Source organism: Ricinus communis, chromosome 9 (assembly GCF_019578655.1).
Source record: "Ricinus communis isolate WT05 ecotype wild-type chromosome 9, ASM1957865v1, whole genome shotgun sequence".
Lineage (NCBI taxonomy): Eukaryota > Viridiplantae > Streptophyta > Magnoliopsida > Malpighiales > Euphorbiaceae > Ricinus > Ricinus communis.
In genome coordinates, this window is record NC_063264.1 from 25,756,412 (window position 1) to 25,770,934 (window position 14,523).

A 14,523-nucleotide genomic window follows, 5' to 3' on the forward strand; every position below is an offset into this window, starting at 1 on the left:
ATTTCTTTTCTTCTCTTTTTTTTATGTAATATCGCTTGAGCATGTCTATATTAATTGGTTGAGTGAACTTGTTGCCTTTTATGTCTAACAATATTGTTTCCCCTTTGGAGAAAATCTTCTTGACAAGATACAAACTTTCCTAGTTAGCTCAAAATTTAACCAGACGTTCTAGATCCACTGGTTTTCCTTCTTTAAAGACCAAATCACCCATTTTCCAAGGTCGAGGCTTGACATGCTTATCAAAAACCCGAGAGACCGGCTATTGGTATAATCGGGTATGATACATAGCCCTCATTCCGGTTTCATCTATCAGGTTGAGCTAATCATATCGATCTTTTGCCTATTCAGCTTCGGGTATCTCTGCTTTCATCATCACCTGCAACGAGTTAATCTTAACTTCAACTAGTAGCACAGTTTCCATCCCATAAACCAAAGAATAGGGGGTTACACTAATAGGACTCCTCATAGTGTTTCGATAACCTCTGTAACGACCAGAAATCAGATCACATGAGATATTGTCCATTTTGGCCCCCACTGGGCTCACGGTTTTGTCCCTTTAGCGGTTCTAGAACTTCCCAAGAGGTCACTCATCCTACAATTTTTTTGAACCAAACAACCAAAAGGCACCTCATGTGATTAGTTCCAATCCAGGGACATCCTATAAAATTGGGACGATATAGAGAAGATTAGCATGGCCCTTGCGCAAGAATGACACGCACAAATCGAGAAATGGTCTCAGAGCAGGACCCCTCTAGTAGATGTATGGTTCGAGGATGAACTAGGCGGAAGCTGGTGGGCATGTGACAGCCTGGCCTAGAGAAGCAGTCCGACGAGGGCAGAAAGTGAATGCCGAGGCAAAGATAAGATGCTTGGATAATGAGTGGCTTCTGGCAGGCTTCCAGGATGGTAGCACTCTAAGGTATGGGGGTACATGAATGAATCGAATTACACATCAAAATGGGGCGGGGAATGGTTGATAACATATATGTAAAGAGTTGGAACTAATCACATGAGGTGCTTTTTGGTTGTGGAGTTGTAGGAACTCCAAAGTTAAATGTGCTTGGTTCACAGAACTTCCAGAATGAGTAACCTCTTAAGAAGTTCTCGAACCCGTCAAAAAGACAAAACCGTGAGGCCAGTGGGGGGCTAAACGGACAATATCTCATGTGATTTAGTTCCAACTCTTTACATATATGTTATCAACCATTCCCTGCCCCATTTTGATGTGCAATTCGATTCATTCATGTACCCCCGTACCTTAGAGTGCTGCCATCCTAGAAGCCTGCCAGAAGCCGCTCCTTTTCCAAGCATCTTATCTTTGCCCCAGCGTCCACTTCCCGCCCTCGTCGAACCGCTTCTCTAGGCCAGGTTGTCACATGCCTACCAGATTCTGCCTGGTTCGTCCTCGAACCGCACATCTACTAGAGGGGTCCTGCTTTGATACCATTTGTAATGACTCAGAACTAGATCACATGAGATATTGTCCGCTTTAGCCCCCCATTGGCCTCACGGTTTTGACCCTCTGGCGGGTTCGAGAACTTCCCAGGAGGTCACTTATCCTGGAATTTCTCTGAACCAAGCACGTTTAACTTTAGAGTTCCTACAACTCCACAACCAAACAACCAAAAGGCGCCTCATGTGATTAATTCAACTCTTTAAATATATGTTATCAATTATTTCCCGCCCCATTTCGATGTGCAATTCGATTCATTCATGTACCCCTATACCTTAGAGTGCTGCCATCCTAGAAGCCTGCCAAAAGTTGCTCATTGTCCAGGCATCTTATCTTTGCCCCAGCATCCACTTCCCACCCTCGTCAGACCGCTTCTCTAGGCCAAGTTGTCACAACCTCATAAGGCGTATGACAACTTTTTTGCCCAATATCTTACCTCCAATTATTTTGGTCAGGATATATACTTGCTCTTATTAGCTACCTTATCAGCCCTATTCACCTACGGCCTATAGGGGGCAGAGTTATGATGTTCAATTATGTACTTTTCTATCATCTTCTTCAACTTTCCTTGGAACTAAACTCCATTATCAAACACTATATAATGTGGGAGCCCATACTGGCATATCATATTCTTCTCTATAAACCTAGCTATGTGTTTTGCCCTTACCTCTGTAAATGATTCTACCTCCAACCACTTCAAAAAATAGTCTACTACCACTATGATATATCGATGTATGTTGTTAGCGGGTGGCTTGATTTCCCCGATGATGTTTATTTCCCAAGCCAATAATGGCCATGGGGACTTCATTGTGTATAGCCAAGATGGGGGTAGATGCATCAGGCTGCTATGAACTTGACACTGATGATATCTTCTAGCAACCTGGTTACGATCAACAAGCATTGTAAAGCCAGAAGTATCCTTGTCTGATGATCTTCCTAGATAGTGATGTACCAGCTCTATGATCCGCAATGCATAAAATGAAATCATTTACCTTTTGCCAAGATTAGGAAATCCTAGAATTTCTTCCTTTCTTCCTCTTCTTCTTTTTTTCTTTTCTTCATTTTCCTTTCCTTCTTTTTTTGTCATTCCTTTTCTTTTATTTATAAATTTAACACTTCTTCACATTCCCTTCCTTATTTTCCTTTCCTCTCTTCTATGTAATGCTAGAGAGTTCTATTAATTATCCTTAATTTAATAAGACAGAATCCTTATCTCTAGCTCCTATTGGTTGAAGGCTTAAACTTCTTTTTTATCCTTTTACTTATTCTTTTTTTATCTATGTTCCTTTACAAATTATCATATGCCCTTCAAGTATTTTATACATTCTAATACACCCTTACTCATGACATTAACATGTACATACCAAAAATTTAATCATTAATATTCAATTATGTAATGACCCCAAACTATATCACATGAGATATTGTTCGTTTTGGCCCTCACTAGTCTCATAATTTTGTCTCATTGGCGAATATGATGAGTTTACAAAAGGTCACCCATTTAAAAAATTTCTAAGCCTAACACATTTTACTTTTGAGTTCCTATAACTCCATAGCCAAACAACCAAAAGGAGCCTCATGTGAATAGTTAAAGCTCTTTATGTATATGCTATCAGACATTTCTTGCATCTTCTTAGTGTGCGGTTCGATTCCTTCATGCACCTCGTATCCTAGAGTTTTTCCATCTTAGAAGTTTGCTAGAAACCATTCCTTGTCTATGCGTCCTATCTTTGCATCAGCATCTAGTTTTCACTCTTATTAGACCACTTCTCTAAGTCAGATTGTCACGTGCCCAACAGCTTCTACCCGGTTCATCCTTGAACCACACATTTACTAAAAAGTCCTGCTCTACTACCATTCATAACGATCTAAAATCAAATCACATAAGATATTTTTTACTTTAGCAAATATAAGAACTTTCCAAAAGATTACCCATCTTGAAATTTCCTTCTAGGCTAGACTATCACAAATCATGCTAACATTATATACATATTCAAGTGCCTAAAATGAAATTATGAAAATATTATCATTATATGTATCAAATGCACTTATGCAAATGATCATTTATAAAATATATATGTTCATATGGAGTTTCAAGTGAATAAAGATAGGGATGTTACAATTCTCCCCCTCTTGTGAATAATTTCATTTTCAAAACTCAATATATGTAAATAACTATGGATATTATTATTTCACATTGAATTCAATTTTTCCAATGGCCTTTTCTTACGAGTGATTTCTACATTGCACCTTAACTAAAGGAACTTCTCGGTTTTGTAACTGCTTTTTCATGTAGCCAAACATCTTTATCAGTTCTTCAATATAACTCATATCACCTTCAATTTCTATTGCCTGGTCTCTAAGTATATGTGTAGGGTCGAATAAGTATCTTCTAAGCATGCTCACATGAAATAAATCATGAATGCGAGCCACCTCTTGTGGTAATGCTAACATATTTACCCTTTTATCAAATTGAAGTACTCCCCATCCATGGTGAAACTTGAAGGAACGCTCTATCTCACACTTTATATTCCATTTCTCTCATGTGTTGGTTTGTATAGCTCTTTTGCCTATCTTTTGTTTCTTTAAGTCTGCCTCCAATTACTTTTACCTTGTCCATAATGTCTTGCACTAGTGTGAGACATTGCCTGAGCGCCGCCCAAATGGGAGTCCAGAATGCTCATCCTAGGCTACAACCTCACTAAGGAGATGACCTACCATCTCGTGCCTTGATATTTGCAATCAGTTTGTTTTAGTTTAGAGTCTCCACCTTATGTTTTTTAGGAAAATTAAGGAGAAACCTAATTTGACTCTATTTATATATTATTTCTTAGATAAAACCACTAGTTTCAAATCCGAGGAGGGTTTAGGGACTAGGTTTGGATTTTAAAAAAAAATACCAATAATCCAAAATAATATTACTAATTAATTGATGCCTAATTTACGTGATTATGCACATAATATAAAATCAAAAGTAAACATGCATATGAAAGATTAAATATGCTAACATGGAATAAAAGAAACTTCATGCTTTATTAATAAGAAAAATTACAATATAAGGCTACATTATTACTTGTTTGAGCAGTATGTAGTAAATAAGTTAGCTTGACATAGCCTCCATTATTATGAAATTTAAAGAAAAAGAAATGTGATTATGTCCTCCAAAATTATACTTAGAGAAGTTGGGTTTTCTGATACACAAGATCCAAGAACATTGGCAATTGCAAAGCATATGCTTTCTTAATTCTCAAAGTATAAGTCTGCTGCACTTACACTAAAAAGGGGAAAATTTCAACCAAAACACCAATAAGCTTGGTTTGCTCTTAAAAATCACCGATCTATTGGTTCTTGCCAATACTTGGATGATTTTCCTTTTAATTTTTTATGCCCTTTGAACCTCCTACACCTTACCTTTTTATAGCTTTAGGATGTGTGAAAACTTTCCATAACTTAGTAATATATGGGATAAAGTGTATTTCTATGAAAAATTGACGTTTGAGTCGCATAAAGACCTATAGAACCGCAAGGCTCTATGCAGCTCCACAAGGCTAGTATGTGGCTGCCTTGAGCAACACACAGTTTGTATGACTTTATAAGCCAGCTGCATACTGGCCTTGTGGAGTCGTATAGGGAGCCTACGGTTCCGCACAGGGGCTATGGGTTTGGCCCTTTCTGCCGGCCCATCTGTCTGACTTCGATCAATTGTAATGTTTTATTCGGGAGGAGTTATAAGGCCCATAAGTACATTTTGAAAAGCTCGTTCAGTACTCTTTCTAATGGCACCACTCTTGAATCCATCTGAGATTATTTTTTCTTCCAAAATGGTCCATATTTCCAAGTGGTTTTTAAGGGTATGAAATTTAGGTGTTCAAAACTATTTATGACCCTGCTAAGATATGCATCCTTTCTCCATCCCAATAAATAAGACTACAAAATTTCCTCATATATGTTGCCATTTATATAACATTGTGATAATGATTATTATAAGCAAAATAAGTCAAAGCAATATATTCATTATACGCACCTTTAAACTATATGACACGAGTTCAAAGCATGTCTTCAAGTGACTAAAGATAGAAATGTTACAATATCTTTATTGCATCCTACTAGGCTCTCAATATTTAGGATACTAAAAATCTCAAATTCAAGCACTTAAACTCCACATGCACTAATCGACTCAGAAGTGCTAGAATGTGAACTTCTCTTTTAATATCATCCCCTTCAATGTTTCTTTAATATCAGCTTCTTCAAGTTTCTAGTCCTTTTTAGTCTTCTAGCCCTCAGAATATAGTAGTTATACTATTCCCTTATATTTATTTCCATGTCTTATTCCAAGCATAAATTCCATCTTGAACATTCTAGGCACTTATGGATCCATGTAGTCTTCGTAAATTCCAGACACTTAAAGACAATTAGAGGAATAAGTTCTTTAAGAGCTACATGAATAGCAGTAACAGACTTGTTAGTATCTGCATCAATTGTTACAATTTTCCCTTGGTGCAAAAATTTCACCTTTTGCTGCAAAATTGATGGAAACCCTCCCAATGCAAAGTAAAGTATAAATTAAACAGTCATGTCTAAATCTAGCCAAACAATCTAGACATTAATTTGCTTCACAGAAGAAAAATTGAAATTGATAAGTTCACTATCAATGAAGAAGATCAGGATAATTTTGTTGGTTAAAGATGGAGCTTTGGATCATCCGTTCCAATGAGATTAATATATGAGTAAGATTTTCATTTTTAGTATAGTTTAATGGGATAATTACTTTTTACCCCGTAAGTTCTACTCTAATATATGAATTTAGAGATAAAAAACAGGCAAGTTAATTCGGGTTCAGGTAAGATCTTTTTGAGTTTCAGATTATTTCAGATTTAGTACATTCGGGTCTGAGTCTTCTCGAGTTTTGATAATTTCGGATTCATGATTTCCGGTTCTACTAGTTTTAATTGGGGTTTAGGCTGGGCCTATTCGAATTTTTCTAGCCCTGCTTCTTTTTCAGATTTGGATCATTATGGGTTCAGTTTGAATCGGGTTCAGATAAAATCTAGTTTAAGTTGCCTTCGATTTCAGGTTAGGTTTCATACTAACGGATTAATTTATCTGATTCTATTTTTTAATCTCAGAAATTTTATCTAGTAAAATTTTATATATTTAATTTTTTTATAATTTTCTAGTTGAAGCTCTGAAATCTAAATCAGTGTATTGTGGTGGATCATCTTCTACCTGATATCTGCATGGCAGCCTCTTGGTTGAACTATCATTTTTATTTTATTAATTTTAAGAATAATTAACTTAATTATTTAGTTTACTTACGACAATGACGTAAATTAAAAAATTTAAAATTTAAAATGTTGTCGACATTTAAAATTTATTTAATAAATTTTTTAATTATCAATTAAGTTTCTTCACTTTTCTAAGAAAATTGTTTCAATATTATTAATTTATTTCTTTACTCAAAATATAATTTAATTTTAATTTTAAATATTATTTTCCTCACAAATATAACATAATCTTTAAAGAAAAATCTATAAATAATTTAAACTAAATTACAAGATTCTTTAAGTTTAGTGGATTATTTTTTAATGTTTCTATATTTTTATGTTATATATATAAATTCAAGCTAAATATTTTATTTAATGATTAAAAATTTATAAAGCAATAATTTAAAATTTTAAAAATTTGGAGATGATATTACAAAAAAATATTTCTTAATATTCTAATTAAAATAAAATATAATAATAAAATTAGTATTAAAATTAGTTATATATGACAATTAATAATCATCAAAATATAATTCTAATTTTAATAAAAATTCATATTTCGGATTATTTTAGATTTTAAATTTAGTTGTGTCGATTATTAATTTGGAAATTATCGAGTTTCAGATTGTGTCGGTCTCGGGTTTGAATCGTTTCGGATTCAGATTATTGTTTCAGGCTCGAGTCACTCGGATTTTGGATTACCTTCGTCTTGGATTGCTTCGGGTCTGAGTCATTTCAGTTTCGAATCATTTCGAGTTAGGATTTTTAATTTTGTATTAAAGTTCAGGTTCGAATGGATTGAATTTCGGGTGAATCGATCGAATTCCCAAGTTGGGATAAGACTCTATCATCTCTATATGAATTGCTCTTTGTATTGATTTTATTATATTAAATCTTCCTTATATTTTTACAAAACTAACTATTACCCCCTTCCCTCCAAAGTCAATTCAGTCAAAAGGATCAAATTGATAAATAAAATTACAATTTGATTCTTGAACATATTGTCAAGTATTAAAATCGTCTAAAATTAAATTTTTATCAAATTTGAGTAAAACTTTTATTGTTAGTATAATTTATTTTTAACATCTATCTAACTAATAAAAATATAAATATTATTGATTATAAATATGTATTCTATTTAATGAATCAAATTAAATTATATACTAATTGAATAATGTTGCTATACAAATAAGTGTTTTTCAAATATTTAAGTTTTTAGGATTAAATTGTAGTAAAAATTAAAGTAAGTAAAATAATAACTAACTAATTTTATTAAATACTAAAATTAATTTATTGTAAAACTAATTATTACTCCTGCTGAAATTAATAACTTCATTCTAACACAATATAAAAAATTAATTTTGGATGAATTTCATATTTGGTATAAGTTTAAGGACTAAGTTATAAATTTATTTTTCAATTTAGTCATTTGACTGCATTGACTTTGGATGCAAGGGGTTAGTAGTTAGTTTTCTAAAAACATTATTGGAAATTTAATATACTAAAATCGATGTAGAGAATAACTCGTATATTAAACTATCCCTTGTCACGATCCGATCTGTGGGTCCGTGACTGACACTAGGGAATGGGTAGGCTAAAGGCCACCAAGTCCTGTAGTAAGCCTTACTAATCAATATCTAATAAAGTGCATATGAAAATATAAAATTAATCATGCTATACACAAATCTAACTGGTCTTTAATAACATTTTACGTCCATTATAGATCAGAATAATCATAACAAATCAAAAATACTATTGCGGAAGGTCTAAAATATAAAACAACTAAAAATATGAAAGTATAGATTATTTACAATAAGCCCGATGAAGAAAGAAGTCAGGCTGTCAAAATGCAATTGAGACTGTCAGCCTCAAGAGTGAGCTAAAATCACATAACCCTGTAACTATTGCAGTCTCCTCAATAAAATAATATTCATTAACTCAGTACATCATATGCCATTGTACATCAAAATACGAGTCATACCATAATTTAGAAAGAAAAAAGAAAGATATTTAAGACTTATGGGACGAGTGGCTCACGAGAACCCTAACTCAAAATGCTAGTAGCCTTTCGGCTCTCTTATTCCAATAGGTTTGGCGCCCAGAGAGTGAAGCTCAACCAGAGTCCTTACATCTAGCCTGAACACTTGATTTGGCAGAGAGAATTGTTCGACCAGGGACCTATCTCCGACAGTCACGCTTTCACAGTCTAGAGAGTTAAATTTAATTTTTATTTAAATTTTCTCTAAAAAGAGGTAAAATTATTTTGTGTTATATTTGTGAAAAAAAATACTTAAGACTGAAATAAAATTATATTTTGAGTAAAAAGTTAAATTAATAATTATAGATAGTTTTCTTATAAAAGTCAACAAACTTAATTGATAATAAAAAAATAAATTAAATAAAATTTCAATGTTGAAACCATTTTGAATCTAATTCTTTTTAGTTTACAACACTTTCTTAAGTAAACTAAATAATTAAGTTAATCATTATTAACTTAAACAAAAATGATGTTCAATGAAAAAGCAGCCATGCAGATATAAGGTAAAAGATGGTCCGCCACGATACAAAAATTTAAATTTCTAAGCTAAAAATTTTAAAAATTTTAAAAATATTAAATATATAAAATTTTATTGGATAAAATTATAAGATCAAAAAATAAAACTAAAATTTAAACCGAATCCGATAAGTTAATATGAAATCTGACTCGAAATTCGACGCAATCGCAACTAGATTTTATTCGAATCTGATCGGAATCGAACCCGTAATGATTTGAATCTGAAAAAGAAGGAGGGCTAGAAAGACTCGAACCCTGACTAACCAAAACTCGACCCAATTTGAACCCGAAACTAGCAGAACTCGACATCATCTGAAATGATCTTATTTGAATCTGACCCAACCTGCACGTTTTCCATATCTAATCCAATGGCCAATACACCCAACTTAAATTTTTTTAAATAAAATAATACTAGAATTTTAGATTTTAATTGAAATATAAAGATTAAAAAAGTATTATTTCATTAAATTCAAATTTTAAATTTTTTCAAAAAAGCTCTTGTATAGCGCGTTATTAAATATTGTCTCAGTAAATTAAAAAAATAAATATTATTTTTAAATTAGATATATTTGACCCTTGTACACAAAATTAAAGAATTATTTACTGGAAAAATTTAAATTTGATATATTTAACCTTAAGACATAAGTTCATAGATTATTTGCCAAAAAAATTTATATTAAATATATTTAACTCTTAAACATAAATGCAGGAACCAAATTGATCTTTTACCTGTATTTATACATAAAGACTTTTAAAAAATATAAAAAACATGCTATTAATCTACATATTTTATATTATATACACAATAAGATCATGCATCAGAGAAGTGTGGTATCTTGGAAAACAGGGGTTGCAATGGTTAAAATATTTTAAATCTTTTTCTATTATAAAAGGGATCCATAGTTTTCCCCCTAACACTCTCTTGTTTATTATATTATTTTTATTTGAGAATGAGGCATATTTTATTTTATTTTATTTTAAATTGTAGCTTCTGCCCTAATACTGTACCCACATTGATTGCTATTCTTCAACCCTTTGTGGATATAATGTTATTGTCAATGATTCTTTTTGTTTTTGTTTTGTTTTTCCTATTTTGTTGGTAGAGAGGCCTTCGGAGTCAGTTGACCAATGCTCCCCAACAGTTACTTCCCTATAGTTGGGAACAAGACTCAGCATCCGGGCCTTTGTAATTCTTAAATAATATTTAATTTGGGAGTCTATAATATAGATATATTAATAAAAGTTATTTAAAATTTATTTTTGTCTTTTGAGATGTAAAATTACTGATTAAAATTTTTATATTTAAATTTCGAAAGTAAATTTTTTCGATTAATTAAAATAGCTAATTGTGATATGGTTGAATGTAAATAAAATTTATTAATTTTAATTTCAAATTTATTTTTATTAAAATTTCGGTGACAGAATTGATTAATAGTATTCTATAAACTATTTATACATTTAAAAAATTATTATTTTTATAAAATTTAATATTTAATTGCTGTTTTTATTTTTTATTTGTGATTTTTGTTAATTTTTAATTATAAAATTAATATAAATTATCAATATCAAAAAGCACATAATAATTTAAATTTTTTAAAAATTTAAATAAAAGTTATTTAAATTATCATCATTAAACAATTTTAAACATATATAATATAACTAACATTTAACATGTTTGGTTTAACATACTTTAGTAAGTTACCAAACAAACATTAATGTTAATTATTATTTTATAAACTAAAATTTTAATAAAATCGATAATTATATATATAAAGAAATTGAGACTCTTAATTTTTGGCAGCCCTCTATTTTTTTTGGAGCTTCGGACATAGTCTTTTAGTGGTCTATGCCTTGAACTGCAAATTGAGGTTAAGGAACCGTATCCAAAAATCAAACTGAAAATATCCGTTGACTGTTTGGTTTTTTTTGGACCGAATCGTATTAAAATTTATTTTTAATACGGTTCTGGTCATTAGTTCTCCATATACCGTATTGTTCTAAATCGAAAATCCAAAAGTAGAATCAATTTTTTTAAAATTTATTTATTTATTTATTTATATAAAATAAATTTACAATAAATAAATCCAAATCTCAATCACAAACCAAATATAAGTAGCCTTTATAAAACACAAATCTAATCCTATTTTAATATAATATAAGTCCATTGGCCTACATATAAAATATAGAAGCACTAAGTTCATGTCATCATCATTCATTTAATTAGAAGATATAAAACGCTAAGTTCTCCCGCCCCTTTATCTTTTTATTTTTATGTGTAAATGTGTAACTTGGTGGCTCATATTATAACTAAGAAAGCCTCTTTGTAATGCAATTTGTAGGTCCTTTGAGCACTTTTATTAATACAACTTCTTTGGTGTTTATTGCAGCTTTATTTTTTGATAACTTATAATACTCAATGACATTTATCTTTAGATTAAAAAAGAGATTTAATATTTTTTGTGTTGCTATTATATTTGAATTTTAATTATTTCAATGACATTTTTTTTTCTAAATATTTTAGTTGGATTTTTTAAGATTTGAAGTTTTAATAATTGAAGCAGAAAAAATTATTCTATAATCATTTAATATATTAAAATCTTTGAATCTCCATTATCCCGTACCATATCTTTAATTTATTAATAAGTTTCTATTCCAATACATTGTACCGAATCAAACCATTTTGAAAAATTGGTACGATTTGGGACAAAAATTTTATATTTCAATATAGTTCTGGAAATTTTATTTCCAACATTTGGTACGGTTTTAGTGATTTTTAAATCCCTAGATTCTATCGCGAATCATGTTCACTCCTAGTTGAGATATACACTTACTACTAAATTAAGTATTTCGATATAAATTATTTCTTTTTTTTGTTTTATGTAAAGACATACCAAACAAAACCTGAACACAAGTAGAATTACAACCTAAACATGTCTCTAAATAGCAGTTGAGCATATTATTAGTTACTTTATGGCTTTCATGTTGATGGCTACATTTTGTTTTTATATGAATTAAAAAGAATTAGCTTTTTAATTGATAGTATTAATTTTTAACACATATTCTTCTATAATATCATTATTAGATTTTTACCAAAAGTTTAAAATTAAGAAGGTGGACATTTCTTTATAATAAATATGAAAAGTTTTAAATTAAAAATTTTCAATTAAATATACTCACGGACTTACTCTGATAATAAGTACATATCTTAATTTGAGCAATATTCGAATTTGAGTTATTTTTTTATTTATTCATTAATAGCCTAAAGCTAAAAAAGATATAGAAATTTTATATTAGGTAATACACATAACAATTTTATTTTTGAAGAAGGTAATATATATATATCAATTAATGAAATATATTTTATTAAATTACCTATAATTTAATAATAATAAAAAGGAGATTATATATTTCAAGAGGGATAGGAAAATAAAAAACCTATCACATTGGAAGAAAGGTAATATTATTTTATCAATTAAATCATTGCATTTTGGCATTTCATGGAAAGTTCCAAAGCATGAAATCATGCAATTTTTGACCAAAATGAATGGGTCTTTTAACAATTACCTAGAAGAAAACTCTTTTCTACTAATAATACAAAGTCTTTTTCATTTTATAATGCAAATGGTTGACAATTCAAACTCTTTATTTTTTTTTTTAACATAACAATTCAAACTCTTGACATTCTCATCTCATGCAATTTCTGTCTCTTTTAAATGAGGGGGAAGATTGGGTGGCAAAAGAAATGCCCTGTTTGGGGTTCAGTTGAAATCATTTTTTTATTTTAAATTTTTTAAAAACAGATAATTAATATTCTTTTAAAACAATAAATTTAGAGAAATAACTTATCAATAATTAATATAATTAAATAAAATGTCTTAAATCTGTATTTCTTCTGCTGAATGAGGTAACATTTGGATTTTAAAAAAATATATATAATCATTAGAATTTACAACAAGGATATTAAATAAATAAATATTAAAAACAAATATAGATTAATAAGATTTGAAATTATAAATGGAAATCAACGCATGCAATAGGCGAGTGCCGACCATAGGAGTCAACGCCGTTTTCACCAATAAACAACCACACGCGTGCTTTTAATGGTCCATTCAACAATCTAACAAATACTAATAAATAAAACACATTCATTTCATTACTTCATATATTTTTTGGCAAAATACAAATAAGCTTTTTCCCTTGACTTAAACAACAATTAGATTCTTGGAATTTCTATGTAGGTTTAATTTATATAATTATAAAAGAATTTAACTTTAATCTTAATAGTTATAAATAATAATCTTTTAGAAAAAAGTGTACTACATTGTAATAATTAATTAATATATATATATATATATATATATATATTATTTAAAAAATTATATTATAGTACATCAAGCATTTTAAACAAAAATCTGAATAGAGAAAAAAATGAGAATTATAGTATTATATACCTAAAATAAACTTGAATGCTACACGATATATGGTATGTAGCCCTAATATCTAATACACAATCATGAGAATTTCGAAACTGTGTATGAACATTGAAACATTTATGATTATATGAAGCTTCTAATTGAGGAACATAGTTGCTAGGAAGAGTATTCAGATGAGAATGAGATTGATAAGTTTACAAAAAAACTTGTTGGAAGAGATTCAATATCTTAGAATATTGATCTAAAGTAAATATAGATGCAACAAGAGAAGCTCTAGCATTAGCATTCAAATCAACCTTATTAGTAAAACATTACTAACATCTTCATCCATTGTATGACTAAAATCATAGTTGACTTCCAATTGATCAGCAGAAGGATCATGACCTCTAGGTTTTGGCTTGTAGCCTGAGGGATATCCATGTTTCTTATAGCAAACGTCTACAGTGTGACATGTATAACCACAATAAGTACACATAGATGAATTATAATTCTTCTTAGCTAGTTACTGAAACCTCGAGAAAAATTATTCCCTCCTTATTGTCCTATTGGAACATTATTTCCATCTTACAATCCCATATAAATATTATATCTCCTCTGTTGATTAATATTGGTAGCATAGTTTATAAAAGAATCAGTATTAGTTGTATTCCATAGAAAGCAGCAGTATCTATTATTCCTGAAGTATGTAGACATCCTATTTGTCTCTCATGAAAAAATCCATAAACCTTAATAATTGATGGTAATAGATCTAAAAGCATCATCTAATTGTTTGAAAATTCTCATTAAGTCCTATTAAAAACCTAATCATATAGTCACTTT

The 14,523-nt window shown here is 30.1% G+C and overlaps 1 non-coding gene across 1 annotated transcript; it reads left to right on the plus strand.

Moving 5' to 3' along the window:
- Positions 1 to 639: 639 nt before the first annotated feature.
- Positions 640 to 744, plus strand: LOC125371277. The gene has a single exon (XR_007217581.1). It is a non-coding gene; the product is annotated as a U6 spliceosomal RNA (small nuclear RNA).
- Positions 745 to 14,523: the final 13,779 nt, after the last annotated feature.